Source organism: Sinohyriopsis cumingii, chromosome 10, assembly GCF_028554795.1.
Source record: "Sinohyriopsis cumingii isolate HCF-2022 chromosome 10, ASM2855479v2, whole genome shotgun sequence".
NCBI classification, from domain to species: domain Eukaryota; kingdom Metazoa; phylum Mollusca; class Bivalvia; order Unionida; family Unionidae; genus Sinohyriopsis; species Sinohyriopsis cumingii.
This window is the reverse complement of record NC_142970.1, coordinates 90,957,670-90,972,589: the sequence shown is the minus strand read 5'-3', so window position 1 is coordinate 90,972,589 and position 14,920 is coordinate 90,957,670. Positions and strand designations below refer to the sequence as shown.

At 34.7% G+C, this 14,920-nt stretch overlaps 1 protein-coding gene across 4 annotated transcripts in view; it reads right to left on the bottom strand.

Annotated features, from left to right (window-relative positions):
- Window positions 1-14,920, bottom strand: part of LOC149790573 (uncharacterized) — a 199,077-nt gene that overhangs the window by 173,937 nt on the left and 10,220 nt on the right. The window contains exon 2 of one of the 4 annotated variants that reach the window (XM_089972648.1): window positions 2,261-2,377. The exons of 2 other annotated variants lie outside the window; for them this stretch is intronic. The gene's annotated coding sequence lies outside the window, so the exon portion shown is untranslated. Of the gene's footprint in view, window positions 1-2,260; window positions 3,384-14,920 lie in introns of those variants that run through there. One more of the 4 variants, XM_089972649.1, reaches the window with a different exon arrangement.

The following is a 14,920-nucleotide window of genomic DNA, read 5'->3' as shown; positions in this document are numbered from 1 at the left end:
ATTTATCTGTTATAAATCATAGCAATGTTATAAAAAAAAATCAATATACTGTTATCTGATATTAATTGTAGCAATGCAATACAAATCAATATACTGTCGGAGATCTCGGAAACGCTTCATTACGCATATTTGGATACCAATATTTTACATGGGATGCAGATAATCACTGAGGCGGGAGTCCTCCATACGCATGTAATAGGTGTGTGGCAAAATTCAAAGACTTGCCAGTCCTGCTTTGGCCACCTGCTTTGTGGGAAAATGTGTTGGTCAATTAGCTGTTCTGATATTTACAATGACAGAATTCAGTGACTGAAAGACCCCTTGATACATACTTGTTGCCATTTTATAAAAGTACATAAAAAAAGAACATGATGCAATAGCTGGGCGGCACGTTCAAATGCTCTGACTGGTGGCCGGGTGGGAAAATGTACTGATATTTACAGTGACTGAATTTAGAGGCAGAAAGACCCAGAGATGTACATGTGGTCATTTATAAAAGTGCATCAGATAAACAGCTTTAGCTTTCTTTATTGTGTTCATTTCCGAATGTAGCAGAATAAGCAGTGCACGTGACCTCAGAATCAAGACATGTTGAGACTTAGACAAAATGCCATTCGTAAGTGGGTGACAAGTTGCCTAAAAATGTAAACTTCGCATTCTTCTGTTAGGAAAGCGAAAATGACTTTGCCTTGTGATTATTTAAGAGGTACATTGATTGACCATACCATATTTTTTTAAAATGCTCCTTTCCTTAGCCTGGTTAGTTCTATAGTTGTTGCGAAATGTATTCATCAAGGCATCAGTAGCTAGGCCTAGTTTTTATATCAATTACATTAACAAACAAACTCTTTCCCATTCACAAGCATTATGTTTTGATAGCTGATTGACCATTAACCCTTTTCCGAGTAAGGTGGCAATTATCAATTTCCTGCATGCTATCCTTTGATGATAAAACATACAAACTTGTGTTTTAAGATCAGAATCGGTGATCTGGATATATATTAACTGCTTCTTGTACACTATTTCATCATAAAATTAGTTTGAAACTGTAAGTGAACCAGTAGGCCTAACAGGAGATAATGGCAGACTTCGCTAAGTCTGGGATGTACCATTTTATTAGATTGTCTGTTTTCTTAAATCATCGGGCAAATATATTCAGAAAAAATATGCAAATCATTGAAACCAAAGCCTAGGTATTATTTTATTAAAGATTCAACTTTAAAATGCAAATTATGTAGGTCAGAAACGTATGGGACTATGCTATGTTGTGGAATTCGAAAGATGCGCTTTAAATTCTAAGTTGTTTTCTGATGTGACAAGTATTTGCGAAAACACGGGAAAAAACAGCAAATCAGATACTATTTATTTGCCTACAATTACTACAAGTACATATACAAATAAATAAACCATAAATCTGCGATCCTGTCAATGGACTGTTGTAATGAAGCTATATTATAGTGAGTGATTACATTACGAAAAATGGTGTTAAACCCTATAACAACAACAACATTACGAAAACCTCTCCATCTAAAAAATGATGCACCCACGTCTGTGTTGATTCTTTAGGAAAGAAGGGACTGCAACTTGTGATGGTGGGACTCCTATTTTCACCAAAATGAGAGTCCTGGACTCCTAGTTTTAAAATCCTAGCAAGACCTCTGAGTGTTATCTGATATTAATTGTAGCAACGCAATACAAATCAATATAATGTTATCTGTTATAAATCATAGCAATGTAATAAAAAAATCAATATGTTATCTGATATTAATTGTAGCTATGCAGTACAAATCAATATACTGTTATATGATATTAATTGTATGAATCCAATACAAATCAATACACTGTTATCTCATTAATTGTAGCAATGCAATACAAATCAATATACTGTTATCTGATATTAATTGTATGAATCCAATACAAATCAATACACTGTTATCTCATTAACTGTAGCAATGCAATACAAATCAATATACTATTATCTGATATTAATTGTATGAATGAAACACAAATCAATATACTGTTATCTAATATTAAATGTCACAATGCAATAGAAATCAATATACTGTTATCTGATATTAAATGTAGCAATGCAATACAAATCAATATACTGTTATCTGATAATAATTGAAGCAATGCAATACAAATCAATATACTGTATCTGATATTAATTGTAGCAATGCAATAAAATCAATATAATGTTTTCTGATATTAATTTTCTAACCCATCCTACAGAGAAGTCAAGCTGTTTTGCTAACCTTACTTTTCTTATCTCAGTCTAGTCATCTCAGACCAGTTGTCTCAGTCAAGGTGTCCACGCGCTGAGAACTACTTTTAAAAAAAGAAACCCTTGTCTTCTGCTGTGCCTGATGTAGTTGTTCTAAAATCAAATAACAACAACAAATATATAACAATCAGATAGTAAATTAAGGTCAATCCATCTTTGAGAACACAGCATACAGAAACATTTCGAAAGAGACAAAGACACACGCATGATTTCAAGCCTTTTGGTATTATGTTAGTTTGTTCCACACAGCATGGTCAATTTTATCCTATATGCAGGCCTAGCTCAGTACATTTTCAGGTCAGCGTCATTAAATGTAGCTAAAGCAACCTAACTAGTTTTAAATACTTTGTGTGAAACAAATTATATACTGTTAGCTACATTTAATGACACAGACCTGAAAATGGACTGTGCTACAGATAGGATAAAATTCTCAATGATGTTTGAAATGAACTACGACAGAAAACACTGATCCATGCACACAGACTATAGACCTACACATTTCAAAGCCTCCAAACTCTCTTAACAACAACAGAAAACTTAGCAACAGCCAGAAAATGTGTTATGTCAAACATGCTTTATTCTAATTTTGTTAAGCATCTCCAATGTGCCCCAGCTGAATCAAAAATATACCTACAATATTTAATGTCAAATAATGCACTTACCATCCAGAAGGAATCATTTATCCATCAACACATTAATCCATAAGCTAATTTCACTATAGCACTTGCCACATTTCCAAGGCAGAAAAAGAAATTTTCAAAGAATCCATGAAATTGAAAGTTTAGCACATGGTTATCCACTAGGGTCCATATTTGGAGGGTCTTTTATACACAGGGGTGATTTTACAATCAATATTAATTACAACACAAGTATGTCACAAACAGTTTCACCTCTTCCCAAAAAAGGAGAGTTATATATGATAGTGACACAGATCTCTAATTACCTATGAATAATGGAAAGCAAGATGTTATTCTTTGTTACAGCTTGTACTAAGTATAACTACAAAAGAGCTTAGTACCCATTATCATTTCATTACTTACAATTTAACTTTCCAAAATTGGAACTGATGAAAATGAAACAGTTTCTTGTAATAAATATTAATTATTTATTGTTAATTTCTTATAATAGCCATATATTGAATGTGATAATACCTCATTACTATGTGACGTTTGATGTTGTATTTTTCTTTGTTCATGCATATAGACTGTGTGTTCAGATGCAATGGTCACACCACAGCCCTCATTAACATATTTGTAATAATGAGCCACATGTAAACATTTGGACGTGAACTATATAGTACACTAGTGAAGAGTTCTTTTTTCTTTAAAGGAAAATATTGGGTGAGAAAATTAATCTACGTTGCGGTTTGGACCAAGACAAGGAATTCCCAGTAATGGGGTTATATTATATGTCTCCCCACTCAGCAAGTTTTGTGGAGACAAATAAATGTAACCCCTTGACTGGGATTTCCTTGTCTCTGCCCAAACCCCAACAGAGATTCTAAATGTATGAATGCAACACAAATCAATATACTATTATCTGATATTATTCATTGCAATTTAATACAAATCAATATACTGATTTTGATATTAATTGTAGCATTATATAAATAGCCCAATACAAATCGATATACTGTTATCTGATATTAATCAAAAGATCATAGCAATGCAATACAAGTGAATATGTTAAGTTATACCTCTCAATTGTACACTGGCAAATGTCAAAAGAACAAATCAATATACTGATATACCTCTAATTTCTATGCTATTAACAGTCTACCAAGCACATTTTAAATGTTTATTTTTTTCACAGGATGTCATGTTTTAAATGTTTATGTTTCTTAACAGTCTGTCATGTTTTAACACAGTAGCTGTGTTGGTTGGGCTGCATGTGACCAGTAGGCCATGGGTTGAGAAACACCAATCGAAAGCTTAACTATCCCTCTATCAACAAACTACATAAGGAACAAATATCTCATGCAATGAACTCTTCACTTCCAATAAAATTAGCTCTAATAAAGATTACTTGAAGCATTTTCACATTCATATTTTTGACATCATACAGACATTAATACAGTGAAAGAGTGCGATTTTTCTACCTTGTCAATTTTGTCATATATCATCAATTAATAAACAACATATCCTTTTTCAGTGAGTCTGCCTTTATTCAGCTAAGCAAAGGACTTTAAAGTAGACTTAAATCTAGCCAATGACCAGATATGTACATGTATTGCAAAGTGATCACTATTTTCAAGCATCATGATGTCACAAATCTGCATTTCATTTTTATAATCACAACTAATCAGGAATATCAAGAAAATAATAACTTGTTTATTTTAACCTTTCCTTACAAACACTGTCAAACTGAATAAAAGTCATATGAATACATAAGTCATCTTACTGGGTTAAGTGATGCAGTGAGTCATCTTACAGGGGTAGGGGATGCAGTAAACATCCTACAGGGGTAAGTGATGCAGCAAGTCATCTTACAGGGGTATGTGATGCAGCAAGTCATCTTACAGGGGTTAGGGATGCAGTAAACATCATACAGGGGTAAGTGATGCAGCAAGTCATCTTACAGGGGTAAATGATGCAGTAAGTCATCTTACAGGGGTAAGTGATGCAGCAAGTCATCTTACAGGGGTAAGGGATGCAGTAAGTCATCCTACAGGGGTAAGGGATGCAGTAAGTCATAATACAGGGGTAAGGGATGCAGTAAGTCATAATACAGGGGTAAGTGATGCAGCAAGTCATCTTACAGGGGTAAGGGATGCAGTAAGTCATCTTACAGGGGTAAGTGATGCAGCGAGTCATCTTACAGGGGTAAGTGATGTAGTGAGTCATCTTACAGGGATAAGGAATGCAGTGAGTCATCCTACAGGGGAAAGTGATGCAGCAAGTCATCTTACAGGGGTAAGAAATGCAGCAAATCATCTTACAGGGTAAGGGATGAAGTGAGTCATCTTACAGGGGTAAGGGATGCAGTAAGTCATCCTACAGGGGTAAGTGATGCAGCAAGTCATCTTACAGGAAAAGTGATGCAGTAAGTCATCTTACAGGGTAAGTGATGAAGTAAGTCATCTTACATGGTAAGTGATGCAGTGAGTAATATTACATGGTAAGTGATGCAGTGAGTCATCGTACATGGTAAGTGATGCAGTGAGTCATCTTACATGGTAAGTGATGCAGTGAGTAATATTACATGGTAAGTGATGCAGTGAGTCATCTTACATGGTAAGTGATGCAGTGAGTCACCTTACAGGGTAAGTGATGCAGTGAGTCATCTTACAGTGTAAGTGATGCAGTGAGTCACCTTACAGGGTAAGTGATGCAGTGAGTCATCTTACAGGGTAAGTGATGCAGTGAGTCATCTTACAGGCTAAATGATGCAGTAAGTCGTCTTACAGGGGTAAGTGATACAGTAAGTTATCTTACAGGGGTAGTAAACACTGCCATCATCTAGGTCTTGGAAATAATTAGCCATTATATGTCATTAATAATAATAATATTGTGGAAAACTAAATTTATTCATTATACATGCTTGCAACAGAGAGAACTTCTGATTATTCAGTATAATTATGTCTTGGTGAGGAATAGGTCTTCTTCAAGCACTGTCATCAAGGTTATTCAGTATAATTATGTCTTGATAAGGAATAGGTCTTCTTCAAGTAGTCATCAGGGTTATTCAGTATAATTATGTCTTGGTGAGGAAAAGGTCTTCTTCAAGCACTGTTATCAGGGTTATTCAGTATAATTATGTCTTGGTGAGGAAAAGGTCTTCTTCAAGCACTGTCATCATGGTTATTCAGTATAATTATGTCTTGGTGAGGAATAGGTCTTCTTCAACCACTGTTATCAGGGTTATTCAGTATAATTATGTCTTGGTGAGGAAAAGGTCTTCTTCAAGCACTGTCATCATGGTTATTCAGTATAATTATGTCTTGGTGAGGAAAAGGTCTTCTTCAACCACTGTTATCAGGATTATTCAGTATAATTATGTCTTGGTGAGGAACAGGTCTTCTTCAAGCACTGTCATCAGGGTTATTCAGTATAATTATGTCTTGGTAAGGAATAGGTCTTCTTCAAGCACTGTTATCAGGGTTATTCAGTATAATTATGTCTTGGTAGGGAATATGTCTTCTTCAAGCACTGTTATCAGGGTTATTCAGTATAATTATGTCTTGGTAGGGAATATGTCTTCTTCAAGCACTATCATCAGGGTTATTCAGTATAAGTATGTCTTGGTAAGGAACAGATCTTCTTCAAGCACTGTCATCAGGGTGCATGTAATTTGAGCATAATGTGTTTCTAGAGAAGGAAAGAGTTCATATGCATAATACACTCAAATATTGTTGTGACTTCATTAAAAAAATATATACTGTTTCCTTTCCAAAAGTAATTTCATAAATTTCTTCCCACAAGAGTGAGTAACTGTAATTGAAATATCTCAAAAATTCCCCTTGCCCTGTATGATAAACATGGCAGATTTGTATGGCCAGTGATGAATCACAGCTGATCAGGGTTTATTAAGTACTGTTCATTTTGTTCAGTGAAAGTCCATACTCTCTACTGGAAGTTTATTTCTATTTGTTTTAATCAAGTTCATAAAAGAGCTTTACTCTTACTCCTGAATACTAAAACACACTTACAAGATCGTGAGCAGACTGGTCAAATATTTTAAAATTACAACTGGTGTTAGAATAGTCGAAGAATAAGTTCCAGAAACAACCTTGCATAAAGTCAATTAAGTTAATTAACATCAAACATTTCTATATTTCCATAAAAACTGACAAGTTTATTCAGGGCTAGTAAACATTTTCATTACTTCCCTGCTGGGGCAAGTGAATTTTTTACAGGTTTTCAACCCAAGCTTTAGTTACTCCATCATTATGGTCATTCACAGTTTGCAGCAAGATGAGAAATATGGATGGAATTCTGTGAATTAATTAATTTGCTTGGTGTGCCTATTTTCATCAACCTTTTGGTTGCCACAAACCATGACTGTTAAGATCAAGAGACCATGATCATTATGCTCAAACAATTAGCCATTTTGTGCAATACATAACATGGTCATGTGAGTCATCATTTGGCTATGACCCTGAATGGCATAACAACATAGACTTAATGTGGACACAAGTTATTGTTATTTAAATTCATCAAAACCAATTACATTGTCAATGTGGATAAAAGTTATTATGATTTACATTTATCAACACCAATTACATTTTCAATGTGGAGAAAAGTTATTATTATTTACATTTATCAAAACCAATTACATTTTCTGAAATAAGACTAAAACATTCTTATTTCAAAACCTGATAAAAATGTTCGATACTTTGCTACTATGTAATTAAGCGGTAATGAATTTACTTTATCCATGTCCTTCCATATGTTCTTCTGTTCACTTAAGTATTGCTGTTAAGCCATCTAGATCAATCACAAAAGCCCTAAATAGACCCCTATCCATGTGACATCAACTACCTCTGTCAAGAAAGCCCTAAATAGCCCCCTATCCATGTGACATCATTTAGATCAATCACAAAAGCCCTAAATAGACCCCTATCCATGTGATATCATCTAGGTCTGTCAAGAAAGCCCTAAATAGACCCCTATCCATGTCACATTATCTAGGTCTGTCAAGAAAGCCCTAAATAGATCCCTATCCATGTGACATTATTTAGATCAATCACAAAAGCTCTAAATAACCCCCTATCCATGTGAGATCATTTAGATCAATCACAAAAGCCCTAAATAGACCCCTATCCATGTGACATCATTTAGATCAATCACAAAAGCTCTAAATAGACCCCTATCCATGTCACATCATCTACCTCTGTCAAGAAAGCCCTAAATAGACCCCTATCCATGTTACATCATCTAGGTCTGTCAAGAAAGCCATATATAGACCCCTATCCATGTGACATCATCTAGATCTGTCAAAAAGTCCTAAGGTTCCACTCTACAGTTTCGTATTTTGCATAGGGTTAGGATTTTAAAGAAAAAGAATTTCCCCGGCTTTCCTCACTGATTATACTGGCTATTTAAAAAAGACCTTGTATATCTTGGGTATATTTCAAAGAACCTTTAATTCCCTCTATTTTGGTGTATGATTGATGGGTGTACTATGGGTTATAGAGTATACAGCTTGGCCTTACTTCAAATGTGCACCTTTCAAAAAGGTGCTAGCTCTACTTGGTCATTTTCACTTCCTGAACTTTAGTGGTAAATTGTATAAAAAAGAGCCGATAACTTTTTTTTACATTTTATATATTTGGTAATTCATTCACTGCACTTTCAGAAGCTGTTATTGTCTAGTCTGGCAAAATTCATTTTCCCTATTTTAATAGCTGCTATGTATAGTGTACTTCAGACTAATTCAGGCTGATTTTTTAACAAAAGGGAGCAGTCATTTTAGTTAGCAGTGTGCTTAAATCATGTAAAATTTCCAAAAGTACAATATCCAAAGAAATATCATCCACATTACATTAATGTAGCAAAACGGTATGCCAACATTCCCTCCATTGTGCATGTTTTAAATGCGAACTACTTCACTTTACATACGTCACTCTCTCAAAAGCACATATTAACTGGTCAGCGCCCCCTAAACAGACCCCTATACATGTGACATCATCTAGATCAATCACAAAAGTCCTAAATAGACCCCTATGCATGTGACATCATCTAGGTCTGTCAATAAAGCCCTAAATAGACCCCTATCCATGTGACATCATCTCGATCTGTCACAAAAGCCCTAAATAGACCCCTATACAAGTGACATCATCTAGATCAATCACAAAAGCCCTAAATAGACCCCTATCCATGTGACATCATCTAGGTCGGTCAAGAAAGCACTAAACAGATCCCTATACATGTGACATCATCAAGGTCTGTCAAGAAAGCACTAAATAGACCCCTATCCATGTGACATCGTCTAGGTCCAACAAGAAAGCACTAAATAGACTCCTATCCATGTGACATCATCAAGGTCTGTCAAGAAAGCACTAAATAGACTTCTATCCATGTGACATCATCTAGGTCCGTCAAGGAAGCACTAAATAGACCCCTATCCATGTGACATCGTCAAGGTCTGTCAAGAAAGCACTAAACAGACCCATATACATGTGACATCATCAAGGTCTGTCAAGAAAGCACTAAATAGACCCATAAACATGTGACATCATCAAGGTCTGTCAAGAAAGCACTAAATAGACCCATATACATGTAACATCGTCAAGGTCTGTCAAGAAAGCCCTAAATAGACCTATATACATGTGACATCATCTAGGTCTGTCAAGAAAGCACTAAATAGACCCCTATCCATGTGACATCATCTAGATCAATCATGAAAGTAATAAATAGACCCCTATCCATGTGACATCATCTAGATCAATCATGAAAGTAATAAATAGACCCCTATCCAATTGACATCATATATCAATCATGAAAGTAATAAATAGACCCCTATCCATGTGACATCATCTAGATCAATCATGAAAGTAATAAATAGACCCCTATCCAATTGACATCATCTAGATCAATAATGAAAGTAATAAATAGCCCCCTATCCAATTGACATCATCTAGATCAATAATGAAAGTAATAAATAGCCCCCTATCCAATTGACATCATCTAGATCAATCATGAAAGTAATAAATAGACTCCTATCCAATTGACATCATCTAGATCAATCATGAAAGTAAAAAATAGACCCCTATCCAATTGACATCATAGATCAATCATGAAAGTAATAAATAGACCCCTATCCAACTGACATCATCTAGATCAATCATGAAAGTAATAAATAGACCCCTATCCATGTGACATCATCTAGATCAATCATGAAAGTAATAAATAGACCCCTATCCAATTGACATCATAGATCAATCATGAAAGTAATAAATAGATCCCTATCCAATTGACATCATCTAGATCAATCATGAAAGTAATAAATAGACCCCTATCCATGTGACATCATCTAGATCAATCATGAAAGAAATAAATAGACCCCTATCCATGTGACATCATAGATCAATCATGAAAGTAATAAACAGACCCCTATCCAATTGACATCATCAAGATCAATCATGAAAGTAATAAACAGACCCCTATCCATGTGACATCATCTAGATCATTCATGAAAGTAATAAACAGACCCCTATCCATGTGACATCATAGATCAATCATGAAAGTAATAAATAGACCCCTATCCAACTGACATCATCTAGATCAATCATGAAAGTAATAAACAGACCCCTATCCATGTGACATCATAGATCAATCATGAAAGTAATAAATCGACCCCTATCCAATTGACATCATCTAGATCAATCATGAAAGTAATAAATAGACCCCTATCCAATTGACATCATCTAGATCAATCATGAAAGTAATAAATAGACCCCTATCCAATTGACATCATCTAGATCAATCATGAAAGTAATAAATAGACCCCTATCCAATTGACATCATCTAGATCAATCATGAAAGTAATTAACAGACCCCTATCCATGTGACATCATATAGATCAATCATGAAAGTAATAAACAGACCCCTATCCATGTGACATCATCTAGATCAATCATGAAAGTAATAAATAGACCCCTATCCATGTGACATCTTCTAGATCAATCATGAAAGTAATTAACAGACCCCTATCCATGTGACATCATCTAGATCAATCATGAAAGTAATAAACAGACCCCTATCCATGTGACATCATCTAGATCAATCATGAAAGTAATAAATAGACCCCTATCCAATTGACATCATCTAGATCAATCATGAAAGTAATTAACAGACCCCTATCCATGTGACATCATCTAGATCAATCAAGAAAGTAATAAATAGACCCCTATCCAATTGACATCATCTAGATCGATCATGAAAGTAATTAACAGACCCCTATCCATGTGACATCGTCTAGATCAATCATGAAAGTAATAAATAGACCCCTATCCAATTGACATCATCTAGATCAATCATGAAAGTAATTAACAGACCCCTATCCATGTGACATCATCAGATCAATCATGAAAGTAATAAACAGACCCCTATCCATGTGACATCATCTAGATCAATTACAAAAGTAATAAATAGACCCCTATCCAATTGACATCATCTAGATCAATTACAAAAGTAATAAATAGACCCCTATCCAATTGACATCATCTAGATCAATTACAAAAGTAATAAATAGACCCCTATCCAATTGACATCATCTAGATCAATCATGAAAGTAATTAACAGACCCCTATCCATGTGACATCATCTAGATCAGTCATGAAAGTAATAAATAGACCCCTATCCATGTGACATCATCTAGATCAATCATGAAAGTAATAAATAGACCCCTATCCATGTGACATCATCTAGATCAATTACAAAAGTAATAAATAGACCCCTATCCATGTGACATCATCTAGATCAATTACAAAAATAATAAATAGACCCCTATCCAATTGACATCATCAATGTGACATCATCTAGATCAATTACAAAAGTAATAAATAGACCCCTATCCATGTGACATCATCTAGATCAATTACAAAAGTAATAAATAGACCCCTATCCAATTGACATCATCTAGATCAATTACAAAAGTAATAAATAGACCCCTATCCATGTGACATCATCTAGATCAATTACAAAAGTAATAAATAGACCCCTATCCAATTGACATCATCTAGATCAATTACAAAAGTAATAAATAGACCCCTATCCAATTGACATCATCTAGATCAATTACAAAAGTAATAAATAGACCCCTATCCATGTGACATCATCTAGATCAATTACAAAAGTAATAAATAGACCCCTATCCATGTGACATCATCTAGATCAATTACAAAAGTAATAAATAGACCCCTATCCAATTGACATCATCTAGATCAATTACAAAAGTAATAAATAGACCCCTATCCAATTGACATCATCTAGATCAATTACAAAAGTAATAAATAGACCCCTATCCATGTGACATCATCTAGATCAATCATGAAAGTCATAATAAGGACTCTTTCCAAATCAATAACTGTATATTCCAATAAAAATATAACTTTTTTTTACAAAGCCACTAAAAATTATACTCACACTGATTATTCTAGAAACATCTGTAAAACAAAGATATTACCACTCCCTAATGAATACTGCATATATTGCATTTATTAAAGGTATGATGCTTACCAAGCCTACAAGAAATCATAACAAAAATATTTGTGGAGTATATTGACAATGTCCTTTCTTTCAGTGAATTATGTGCGGGAGGTCGTGGGTTTGATCCCGGCTGAGTCATACCAGAGACTTACAAAAATGGTACTAACAGCTGCCTTGCTTGGCATTCAGCATTCAGAGGTTAGTGTTAGGACTGGTCGGCCTGGTGTCAGGATAATGTGACTGGGTGGGACATCATGCTACATGTCTGTGGCATGATGCCCCAGTGCTAGACATCACTATAAATTGCCACATTGCAGAAATCGTAGCGACATGACTGAAAATTTTTTAAAGCTACGTTAAAAATCAAAATCACATCACACATCAGTGATTTATGTCAAGTATAAATGATAAGTAAGAAAGGACACATTATTCCTAATCTATCCCCATCCCTCATTCCCAGATATGATCTACAAATGACCCCTTGTACGTTATCTCTGATGATAATGTAATACACTAAACCTGTCTTGGAAGAACATTGCAACATGTATCCAACTACCTGTCTTAAAAGATCATATTCTCAAAGCACAGATTGAGTGTATATATAGAGTTACGTCTTGTATGAACGATAGCTTGTCTTGAAAGACCACATATTTTGATTGAAAGGGTTTGTATTCTAGGACAGGTTCTATTTCATTGCATATTATAATCTCTGGTGAAAACCTTGTTTCACCTTGAAGTAAGTATGATGGCGAATGATTGAAAGGGTTTGTCTTCTAGGACAGGTTCTATTTCATTGTATATTACAATTTCTGATGAAATCTTTGTCTCACCTTGAAGTTAGTATGATGGCGAAATAGGAACAGAGTTGAGTAATGTACAAAAAAACACCCCACCCAAATATGTCAAATAAAATGTAAGGGATCCAATATTCTGATGGCTCGAATCACTCATATATTCCACCCACACCCACACAATTAAAAAATTCTTTCAAACAAACACACGATAGAATTTCACCTCGTATTTTTTAATTATTCTACTTCTGTACAATCTTTGTGTTCTACAACAAGATGATTTAGTACTGAACACAGTAATTTATGGACATATTTATTGCAATTTATGGACATATTCAGATGGTATAGTTTTATTTGCTCAAGTCCTTAAGCATTCGTTAGTGGATGATAATACATGTTTAGTTGTTGTTGCTAGTATTTTTCTGTTTAATTAGGGCCTATCAGGGCTAAATTCCATTGGATTTAACATTGGCAATATCAAAGTAGTTGGGGGGCTCTGGGGGACCTCCCTCAATGGGGATAATTAATCTTTTTAAATTAGCCACTTTACAGTCAACCTAGCCAGGTATGTTACCCAGTTCCCAGCTGATAAAGAAACCCCTGCCGAGACTACATGGATTAATGTCTTAATGGTCTGACATGTTGCCACATTGCTAAAACAAAACACAGGATTACTGTTAAGGTCTACAGCATAGATATTGGGACAATGGTTCAATTACTGGTGGGGGGTCATCTGTAGAACTGATGGTATTAAAACAAAAAAATAACTTTAGAGAGAAGCCAATCACTGAAATTTACCACACTAATGATTCACTACCATACCTTAACCAGCTGTGAACAGTACTATATATACATGCTTCTAAGTCAAGACCAACTGCAAATTGCATATCCCAAGAACAGAAAAACATATCCTTTGAACTTTAAGAAAATATCAAAATTGTTGTTCGATTCAGTAAATTTGTTGCATGACTTTGTTATTGTAAAAGATGGTAACCTCATAAATAGATCACTGTAGAAATCAGGTGACCTATCAAGGTACAGGTCCAAATTTTTTCCAACTTTGAAATACAAAATAATTTTGTTAATTTTACTAGCAATCAGCATTTAAATCTCTACTGAGATATATTTGCTGATGACTAGAGCAACAACTGCATGAGATTTTGTTTTCGCTCCTCAAATTCCCATTGCAAATTTCAGGAGTAATCTTGTACACTGAATGGTAATTGCTGACACCAAAGAAGATCATAAACACAAAGTATGATGAATGAACTGTTTTACATAAACTGCCCACTGAACAGAAAAAAGACATTAGCTGATGTTGTACTCAGAATACAACAATATTCATTGGCTTGAAAAAGGAAGGCAGGGCATAATCTGGGGTGAAACTAAAGTCAATTTCAATTACTCTGCAAATTTGGCAAAATGACATGTACTATGGTGATTATTTTGTCTAAACTGACCATCTGAATGGACCTAAACATAAGGTTTCTGCATCTTATACCAAGAGCCACTTTGATGATGGTTTCCAATTACCTAATGATGCAACCATATATTGCTGACTGGATATCACTCATGCATCAAAGAATGGTATAAAAAATATTCACTCTGGCAATAGTATACACAATATTCCCTCTGACAACAGTATACACAATATTCACTCTAGCATAATATGTGGAATATTCATTCTGGCAATA